This window comes from Aquila chrysaetos, chromosome 4 (assembly GCF_900496995.4).
Source record: "Aquila chrysaetos chrysaetos chromosome 4, bAquChr1.4, whole genome shotgun sequence".
NCBI classification, from domain to species: Eukaryota; Metazoa; Chordata; class Aves; order Accipitriformes; family Accipitridae; genus Aquila; species Aquila chrysaetos.
Genome location: NC_044007.1, coordinates 28141653 through 28151853, shown reverse-complemented (window position 1 = coordinate 28151853; position 10201 = coordinate 28141653). Strand labels below are relative to the sequence as shown.

At 42.0% G+C, this 10201-nt stretch overlaps 1 long non-coding RNA gene across 1 annotated transcript; it reads left to right on the top strand.

The window, feature by feature from the left end:
- Positions 1 to 24: 24 nt before the first annotated feature.
- On the top strand, positions 25 to 6240 carry LOC115340120. Its single transcript, XR_003922923.1, has 3 exons — positions 25 to 176; positions 941 to 1089; positions 4637 to 6240. It is a non-coding gene; the product is annotated as an uncharacterized LOC115340120 (long non-coding RNA).
- The last annotated feature ends 3961 nt before the right edge of the window (positions 6241 to 10201 follow it).

Here is a 10201-nt window from a genome sequence, read left to right as displayed (position 1 = left end):
CGGGGGGTGGGCAGAGGGCGAGCTCCGTCTCCCAGTTTAGCCATCGGGTTTCCATCAGGGAAAGGGTCCTGGATGTGAGATGTCATGGGATATTGAGGCATTCATATTGAGATAGCGTGGGAACAGGCACGGTAAATTTAAATATACTGCCCTAGGAGGTAATGTCATCCCAACAGGTAAGTATGGAAGACTTCATTAGTAAGTTCTTTCTTTCCCAGTGCGGAGGTGTGAGGGGCACTACCACAGTCACTTCTGGCTGGGCGAGAATGGTTTTTTGGTAGACCACCTTTGCAGACTTGGCCTCCTATAGCAGTGGGTCAGTGGTGGGAGGCGACAGAGCAGCTTACCAAAGATCTTGCTTTTGTCATGGGGCAACATGGTATCGTACTACTAATAATGATTAAGTCCCTTTTGGGATGTCTCAGTTTAGTCACTAGGGTTGCCTGGGTACTCTGAAGCACTGAAACTGCCTTTGTCCTTCCAGCAATATCCCTCAGAGGCTACATTCTGTTAGCATGCTTTGATGGCCGAGGTGATCGGCTGACGGGACGTTGCCAAATACAGTAGGTAGTACAGTAAGGATGGGGGATAGGAACAGCTGGAAAACCCAGGGATCTCCACGTGTTAAGTGATTGACGTGAGCAACAGTAGGACAATAGTATGTTAAGACTCACATAGAGCGTGAGAATAAAAAAACAATGGGATAATGCAGAACAGAAGACAGCAAAATGCCAAGGGGGATGGTTAACCCAGCAGGATGAGAGGTGGATGCTTAGTTAAGGGCTGACATGTCCTGAGAGGGATTTCAGTAGATTGGGTGGCTGAAATCTTGTATGCATTATGGAACAAGATGTGGGCATAGTGATTAAGTAATCATGAGACCTTATACTTGATTCCCTCCATCTTTCCATTCTCCTGTTTCTCCACCTGTTATGTGCAGCTTTCTCTCATTCTGTTGCTGCCGTTTGGCTGTGAGTTCTTCAAGAGATACATCGTGTTGGTCTGTGTTTTGTGAGATGCTGAACAAAGCAGCAGCTAAGATGAAAGACACAAGAATCTGATAATTAATCCCTTCAGTTCAAAATATTTGTAAGTATTAGTGAAAAATGTTCAGAATAGCTTTACAGCCACAAATACCATTACACACTTGCAAAAGGATTGAAGAAATTTTAAGTATTTCTTTACAATCAAGCTTTGTGTTTCACCATGTAAAAAAGAAATAAAAAAACCCATGGCTGGGTCAATTTCCCATCTAGGACCTGTTTTTTGGGCATGGCTTTCTCAGAGTGGTAGACTTCAGTGGTAGCCAGATCCTGAAACTTCTGTAATCTGCCTACATCTTCTCTTGAAAATAAAAATCTGAAACTAATGCATTTCTATAAAGTAGCAATGATGACAAGAGAAGAGAGGATTTGTGAGGGTTTTTTTAGCAGGAGCAAGGCCATGGCAGAGCTCTGGCCTTGACAAGCGGAAGCAGAGTGACTCGGGCCTGGGATTATCCTTTGTGCTTGGAAAAGACAACGGGGTGCCAGTGACGCAAGGGCACTGGAAGGAGACAAAGGTGGAACTGGCATTTCTATCATTTTTAGATAGAAGAGGTCTGTGCCAGTGAGGCAACTTCTTACATTTGCCAAGTGTATTGAATTACTCTGTTCAGTGCAGAATTTCAGCTTCCAGCAATCCTGCACGAACGGAAACCGAGCACTGAACCTGTTTCAACAGTCCTCTGACTTGCATCTTACGTTGATTTGCTCCCTGCTACATACCATTTTCCAATGGCACATCAAATCTTGTGCTTGTTACTTTTCCCTGACCCAGAAGTCTATAGCTGAATGTGAGAGAAGAATTCAGCATTGTTGGGGGCCAGCCCAACCTTGCTCATCTGGCTGCTCAGACTTGTAAATGAACAGGAGCTGTAATGTTTACATTTTCAAAAGTCCTCAGAATAAAGTATTTTACATAGGTCATAAGTGGCCAGGAGGGTTTGAAGAAAGTCTCACATGAAGTTTCAAAATATGCTGCTTCTCCCCACCAGGAACATGTATAATTGTGTGCAGGTAGGACACTTGGACACGCTGACCTCTCATTATGCTAACATCTACAAAATCAGTACTGTCTACAGAACATTTATGTATCTTTGTGCATTCTTTGTAAAACAGTATATTGAGGTGAATGGGTTTGTATGTTCTTGCTGCTGCACTTGAAGTGATCCTGCATGGGCATAAAAGTAGCAGACATTTCCATGCCAAAATAATCACTTATATAACTAACTGCACACCATATTTTCATGATTAATGAATTACCAAGACACCATTCATATTTAATCCCACTGGACTCTGCTCCTTATGCAAAACTAAGTCGGAAACTGGTCATTTCGATTCCAAGAAGCTATTAATTTCCATAGAAAGAGGAAGCACTGGAAAAGGTTTAAAAATGGACATATATACAGGATATGATCCATAACCCAATGAAGTTCATGCAAATTTTTCTAGTGACTCTAGAGGGCCTTATACAAGGACAAAGTTCTTCATATTTTCAGAAATTATATGTATGGTGATATGCGTATATACACATTGATTAACGAATTACTTCACTGAGAAGCCTAAGCCTTGTCATTCATTTTAGCTAGAGCTACTTGAAGTTGTCCTTACAAAAAATGAGCCAGATCCATATCTGGCAGAAGTCAGAAATGCTACACTGAAGCCAGCTGGGAACTTGACCCAGAATCTAAGTGACTATGATTTTCTTTGAAAACAGTTGTTGTTCATAGCTGTTCTTCAAATGCTTTTCATTAATAATTTTTTGTATATGGGTTCTCTGAGACTTCCTTGTTCTGACTACCAGACTTTTGTCTTCACTCTCTGAAGAGCATCTAGCTGTAATATCCCAAGGGTTTCTCAAGACGTGTGGAAACCAAATATGCCAATTATAATAGCAATACAACCTAAAATATCCCCCAAGTAAAAGCAAGAAATAACAAGAAAAGTATTTCTCATCCAGAAAGCACCAATATTTCAGCATCACAAACTTGGATTTTGATTAGCAGACACCAAAAGAAACCCAAATGTAAGAACTTTCAAATGAGAAACATGAACAACACAAATGGTCTGCAGGAACAACAGAAGTTATTTACTCAGTTATTCTCAGTCCACCATCAGACGATACATCAAAGGCAGGGACTGTTTTCTCACCTCTCTTCTGAAAGGACAAATTCATGTGTGATCTTGAGGTGTAGCAGGACTTCCTTATCAACTTCTTTCCCATTTGATGCTTAGTGATTATCAGCAGCAGAGTCCTGAAAGATGTAGAAGGAAATTCTGATCCTTAGCTGTTATTCCTCGCCACAGCCCTGCCTTCCTGTAGAGAACCATTTTGAAAGAAGTGATTCCTTAGATTTTAATTATAACTTTTTCATGATTTTATGACATGGAAAAAGTCTCTCTTACACTTTTATACACTCCCACATTAAAACATGTATCTGAGAAACATCATAACTGGAAGGGGGATAAGGTTTTAAAAACTGTAACAGTGTTGGTATCTGGTTTGGGCTGTAGCAGAATTTGCAGAGGTAGCCCTGGGCTCTAGAAGGCAGCTTCAAGTTGTGTGCAGCTGCCGGCAAGCGTGGCTGGCGGTGGTAGAGGAACGTGTCTTTTCAAAATATTTGGATAACACTACAGAATAATTTATTGCTTATTTTCTCCTTATCTATATTTCATTCAGTATTTGTGTTCTTTAAAAATGAAAAAGAAAATGCAGCATTGAAGTGCACACTCTATCTTAAGCCATCCTAGGCTTATATAGTCATTATGGTAAACCACTATTTGCACAGAAAATACATTATATAAATAGTGATTTACATGAGCCTCCACTGTTTTTCAAAGGCAGCATTATACAGAAATATATTTTTCATGCACAAGACAAAATTGTCCGAAATAATTTTAAGGGCATGAAATGTATTTTAATATAAACTGCAAATTGGTGAGCCACTTGTAAATTCAGATTGCGGCACATCCCAAGCCTTAACCTTCTACCAGGTGAAGCCAGGGCCTAATTCATCCCTTTTTTACCTATATGATACCCTTACAGTCTCATCTGTAGCTTTCCAAGGAGCAGTGTGCTGATGACAAGGCAATGCTCAACAACAGAATCCTTGGTATTAGAAGGCCCAAAGTCCATGCAACCATACTTTGCCATGTCTTCCTGTCTGTAAGATCCTTGGAGCCATCAGAGCATTTCATTCTTCACATTGCAGCTCCCTTCCTTCAGGGACCACATGGATGCCCAGCACAGGCCTTGCAGGCGGCGCTGGACTTGCTCCTCCCTCCGGCCCAGCAGTTCCCAAGGGCAGGGAGCATGAGAGCTTGTGGCTCCGGGCATTGAGGAACAGCTTTTTTGTTTGTAGGAATCCAACAACACGTTAGTGCTATGGATGCATGAAAGGCTGTACTGGAGTGTTGATGTATCAGTGCCACCAGGAAGAGTGCCTGAGTTCGATGGGATCTGTTTGATGCTCTACAATACTATAGACCAACTAGGAAACCAAGAAGAAAGAAAGCAACACCATGGCAGGATTTTTGTATTTAGCTCCATCCTTTCCAAGATAATGCATAAGAGTGTTTTTTCTTGTATTTTGCAGGCAAATACCTGCCTCACTGTGAGATTTAGGAGAGCCTCAGGGATGACCTAACTCATACCAGGAGAAAGCAGCTTGGGGATGACCTAACTCAGGCCAGCAAAAGCAGCTCCTCTCACCCACCTGCCGTGATCCCGTAATACCTTTACACTGGCGGGGTGTGAGGCACTGTGAAGTTACCGTTAATGCCAAAGTTACCCCTGGCATGAGGAAATCTTCAGCTGTTGCCTTGAGCTCTCTGCATGGCACGGACTGAGTGGGGATGGGCTGCAAGTCACTGGACCCACTGCTTTCTCTGAGAGTCTGATCCAATGTTTATTAACATCAGTGTTTGTCCTTTTCTAGATTTTCAGTGAGTTTCAGTGGGATTTTTAGTGGCTTATGTTGCTGTATGCCAGACTGGGTTTTTATTATCTTTCTACAGTTTGGATAATGTGTGTTTGCATGCAATTCCAAGCAAATTCAGCACAGTTTAGTAGTCTAGCAAGTAGTTAACTGGAATCTTAGTGTTACTGGTGATGTCAGTAATTGGTTACTGAAGCTTTCAGAGACCCATCTTGTGCGACTTCTTACTGGGAGACTGCTGGAAATTTAGGATCCTGCTTTAGGAGGATTGTCTGTCTCTTGGGAGGATTTTAGAGCTCCTTTTGCTCATTTAAGACACTTTTACACTTTACCCATGCTAGAGGAGTCAGGCTGTCTAGCTTACGGGGCAGTATGCACGCTTTGGCTGAGCATTAGCTCCCCAACGGGAGGAGAGCTGGGTGTATGTCAGTGGTCCCTGTTCCCAGAGTCCTCACTTCCTGAGCACTGACTTTTTTTTTGAAAGAAACTCGAGCTGACAGCTGAAAGGAAACTCCAGAGTACACCCACAGGTACCGCAGTTTGGGTGAGTCGGGGGACCAGGGCGGCGGGGTGCACCCTGGGGCACACCTGCTCTGCAGCCCAGGCACATCCATAGGGCATTACTCTACCTGGAGGAAAAGCTGACTGTGTGACCAAAACTTGGGGGTGCAGTTTAGGTGTATGTTAGATGTAATGGGATCCAAGTGAAATGGTGTTGTGGATCAATCCCCTGTGGACAGAATGGGAGCAAAATTCTCCCCTCTGTTCTCCGTACATCCTCTTAACTGAACTTAATGCTCTTTAAGAAGAGCATGAATCATGAGAAACGCAGCCTGTGTCCTGGAGTAGTTATGCAGGATGAAAACATACTGTTAATTTGTAACTAAGAAATGCAGTGTTCTTGAGAAAGGTTGAATTAAAAATTTAAACTGAAGGTTTTTCTTGTTTGAGCTCAGAGCACAGCCCTACCCTGTCCAGTCTGTGTGCTGCAAGGGTCTACCACACCATAACAGTTGCTTGAAAAAGTATTCATTTTAGCAAAGTTATGGAATACAAAGGTGTTTAATAAGTAGCTTCAACCTTTTGTAAATAATGGAAAAACTTGTGTTATCTCATTCCAAATTCTTTTATTACAGTTATAGGTCAACCCACACAACTTCAAAGCCATGAAATTACATGGTGAGAGTCTCAAAGTGTAATATGGAAAAAACAATAAATAAAGCAAACAATATTATAAGGTGAACAGGTTTATCTTTCGACTCTGCTGAACTCAAAACTAGCTCAGCAAAAATTACGTAAGTGCTGCTGTAATAAAGATCTCAGTCACTGCATGCTGCTGCACGACAATGGTATGGACAGAAATCTGTGTGATAAATGATCACTGCAACTGGAAGTCTACAGAAGCAGGCATGTAACTCTACTAACTTTTTCCGTGCAAAATACGAACAACTGTAGTTCAGCTGTACAGTCCATTCTTATGCACGGCTCTCACTGAAGATCAATGGCTGGTAATCTTGCATATCAAAGAGAGAATAACTCTTCCATATGCTATTTATCTTCCAAATGATATGCACTCTTTTTACATAGACTGCTGCATTCTTCTATTTATTTTTTTACTTTTCATATTTCCACCAGCTTATCTCCTTTCTTACCCACAGATTAAAAAATATGTGTGAAAATAGAACATTACATTGGGAAGACAGACTTGCTAACAGTATTTTCCATCCCTCTGATCTATTTAAAAAAAAAGTTTAATGTTCTTTAAAAATTTAAATAATTTACTTTGTAGATGAGTTCAAGATCAGAAAAGAGAAATTTAGCAAGGAATCTCTTCATTAATTCTCCAAGGCATACCACTTCTGAAGAGAATTGACAGCTACTTTTAAGTAGCTCCTGGAAATGATTTCAGCATCTGATAAGCAAAGTGGCTTCTTGGAAGCTTGTAAATGATACATTAAAAAGCATTTATTTTGTTTTATTTTAAAATTCGATCCATTCCACCTGCCTGCACTAGTGTTCAAGATTAGAAGCTTTTCTTCCAACAATTCATAACATAACTACTTATCAAAATTGTCCAAGGTTTGCAGTAAAGTTATGATGAGCAAGTTTGATATAAGAGCTGGACCCTTTTCTGAGCAAAGATCAGGGCCTGGCCTCGTGATCGTGGAAAGAAGTGACATTTACGACATCCAGAGAATGGAAAATGTTAGCAAGTTAAAGCAAACAGAAGCTAAACATCAGGCTTTCACAACACAACAGTGCAGTGTGTCCAACCTGTTATCAGTTTACAACTTTAGCCTCGCAGCCCTCTTTCCTAACTCACAAAGTTCTTTGTTGCTTCTTGATCGAGATTGACCTGGATTGCAAGGCTATTCCCACCGTGCCTCATGTGATACCGGTGGGGTGGGAGCAAGCAGAAATTTAAGGGCTGTGCAATCCAACCTGCTGCATTATTTCTCATTAGTGAGTGAGAGTATTTAGTACCTGCCATGAAAAGGTTTTGGGAAGCTTGCTTTCTCTCCTCAGCTAAGGACTAGAAGTGGCCACCAGCAGGGCTGCCAGTCTGACCAGATGGAAGCAATGTAAATCAGGAAAAGTTCATCCTATATTTAAATAGCTACAAACTAAGCAAAACAATGACATGAAAAAGTATATGTTGTGGACATACCAACTGATCAGGTTTTGCACTCAACCATACAGGAAAAATGGGTCATGAATACTTCAAATGACCTCTGTCCTGTCAGGGCACAAACTTACTTGCCCAGATGTTTTTCTCTGTCTCACCTAATTGCAACACAAGACTGACCTCAGCTCCAGGTTTCTAGTCCCCCGTCTGTTTGTGAGAGAAGCATAGGGACACTCCCAGAAAGCCTCTTCTCTTCCACCGTCCCACCAGCAGGATTTTTGCACAGGTTTTCCTTGTGATCCACCATTAGGTGCAGTAGGGCTCTTCACCTGAAGCATGGAAATCCCACATATTCAGGTGCCTGGGCTGGCTCCTGGGTTCCAGTTTTTCTGCGATCAACCTATCCCAGGTTCACTGGGAATGACAATAATAGCCAGAGGTTTCCCACAACTTTTCAGCAGTGCCTCGCTGGCTATATTCAGTCACTTAGTTTCAGAATGACTATTTTGAAATGTCTGTCCCTCTGCTTCTCATCACCATCCTACTCTTCCCACAACCTGGAGGAGGGTAGGGAAGAACTTGGCTGTATGCCATGGAAGAGCATGGAAGGCAAAAGTGGTAGATAAAAGCTGTCCCCTCAAAATGAGATCCTCTGCAGCCTGAAACCATATGTGAATCTGTGGCCAGAATGTGCAGAGAAAAATCTCCCAGAAAGCCACAGAGAACTGAATAAACCAACTGAGAAATAGTAAAGCATGTGAGCTTAACACCAGCAACACTGCAATCTGACAGAGCCTGTGTTAGAACTGAAGGAGGCCCCAGGAAGAGATTAACCTTCTCCCTCCACCAGTATGGGGGTCACTTTCTCCAGCCATATGTATGAGGACAAACTACTCCCATTTTGGTGCAGACAGAGCTCCAGTAACTGCTCTTGAAGTCATTCTGCAAACTGAAGGACAGACGTGCCAGAAAGTAAGTATCTGTGCTGGCACTGAGCTCCGTTCAAGTCCTGCATTTGCCCTATGGAGCTTAAGCTTGACTAACCAACAGCTTGCTTTGTGGGTACCCCACATACTTTAAAGCAGTCTCATTCTGATTTTCCATTCAAAATTGCACTGTTTATTTCAGGAATAGCCTACATGCCTTTTGGGCTGACTCTTCCCCACTTCTCTGTGATATTATCTAGGGTACAGATAAGTGGAGGAATTAGGAGTGTTTTGCATGGCTGCTCTTAAGATTTTGAAACACTTAGAGCCTTTAGCTTTGAGAAAAGTTTGCTAACTTCAGCGAGCCTTTCCAGCACTTTTCTAGAGACTTACAACAATCTTTTTCACCATATATTTTCCATTGACAAGCCAAGTTCATAGACCAGGATTAATCTTTAATGTTTATAATTAACGTTTCAAGTAACCTGAAGATGTATTATTAAATTTTGCAAGCCACATTTCTTCCCTGGATGCCAGGGCGTGGCTTCTTTTAACTCGGAGCGACAATGAACATATGTATTTCTGGCTTGTTGATGCTTTGCATGTTGGTATAAAAGCCATAGTACAAAGGACTTCTCTAGTTTCTTACACAGGACTCATATTCTTCCCTTTTGCTACCCATAAATCTTCAAGGTCATCTGTTCCTAAAACTAATGTACAAAGCAGATACAATTCAAGAAAGTGGGAGGAGGCTTTGATTTCACAGGATGGCATAGTGGGCAGGCTGGATTCTTTAGGTGACAAAGTCGGCAGAACCTTTCTTCATGGTGACTCCTTCAAGGGGAGATCACCGGTAACAATGATTCATGATCTCCTCTCTCCACATATTTAAAAGACAGGCACAAGCAAGCAACAACAGCATGCTCCTAAAATGTTGGCAGCCAGAAGGTATCTGAGACTTGGGTGTGGAAGAAATGGCCCAGGAAAACCCACCAGAGGTGATCCCCGTGGGGGAGCCTAAGTTCAAGAAGGATCTTTGTACTTATCCTTAGTGCAGACCATAGGAAAGAGCTACTTCAGTCTGGGAGGGGTCTGTAGACAGTCCTGAATGTTGTATGAAGGTCTTTAAACCTTGAGAAAAGGTCTTTTTCATCAACTAATATGTACCAAATAACTAATGTACCTGGACCCATAGCTCCTGGGGCCTTATTCATCCTTCCCCTGCCACAACGGTCACAATGTATGTGAAAAAGGAAAAACATGCTTTTGGGAGGCAGAATGATGGATTCATTTAATCAAACTGGTCTGCTTGCTGGTTTTACACACAGGCAACCCATACCACTGGTGTGTGCAGCAACCTGTACACATGGCCATTTGTGTCCTGTGCCAGGGAGGAGCTAGCTGGGCCACTGGTGGCAGGAGCTGAAAGGACCAAGTAATGTTCACTTCCTCCCATCCCAGTGAGAAGGGCTGCTGCTGAGAGCCTATCTTATATCATGAGAAAAACTAAAGAGCGTGGAACTTAATTTTTAAAAGTTTATTTAAAGAAGAAAGGGGCCAAAGCTTGTTTATATAATAAAGAAATATCTTAAGACTGCTTCTGGACCAGCCACATTTTCTGCCCAAACTCCAGCAAACTAAAAACCTCATTTCTTCGGTGTTTGAAACTTC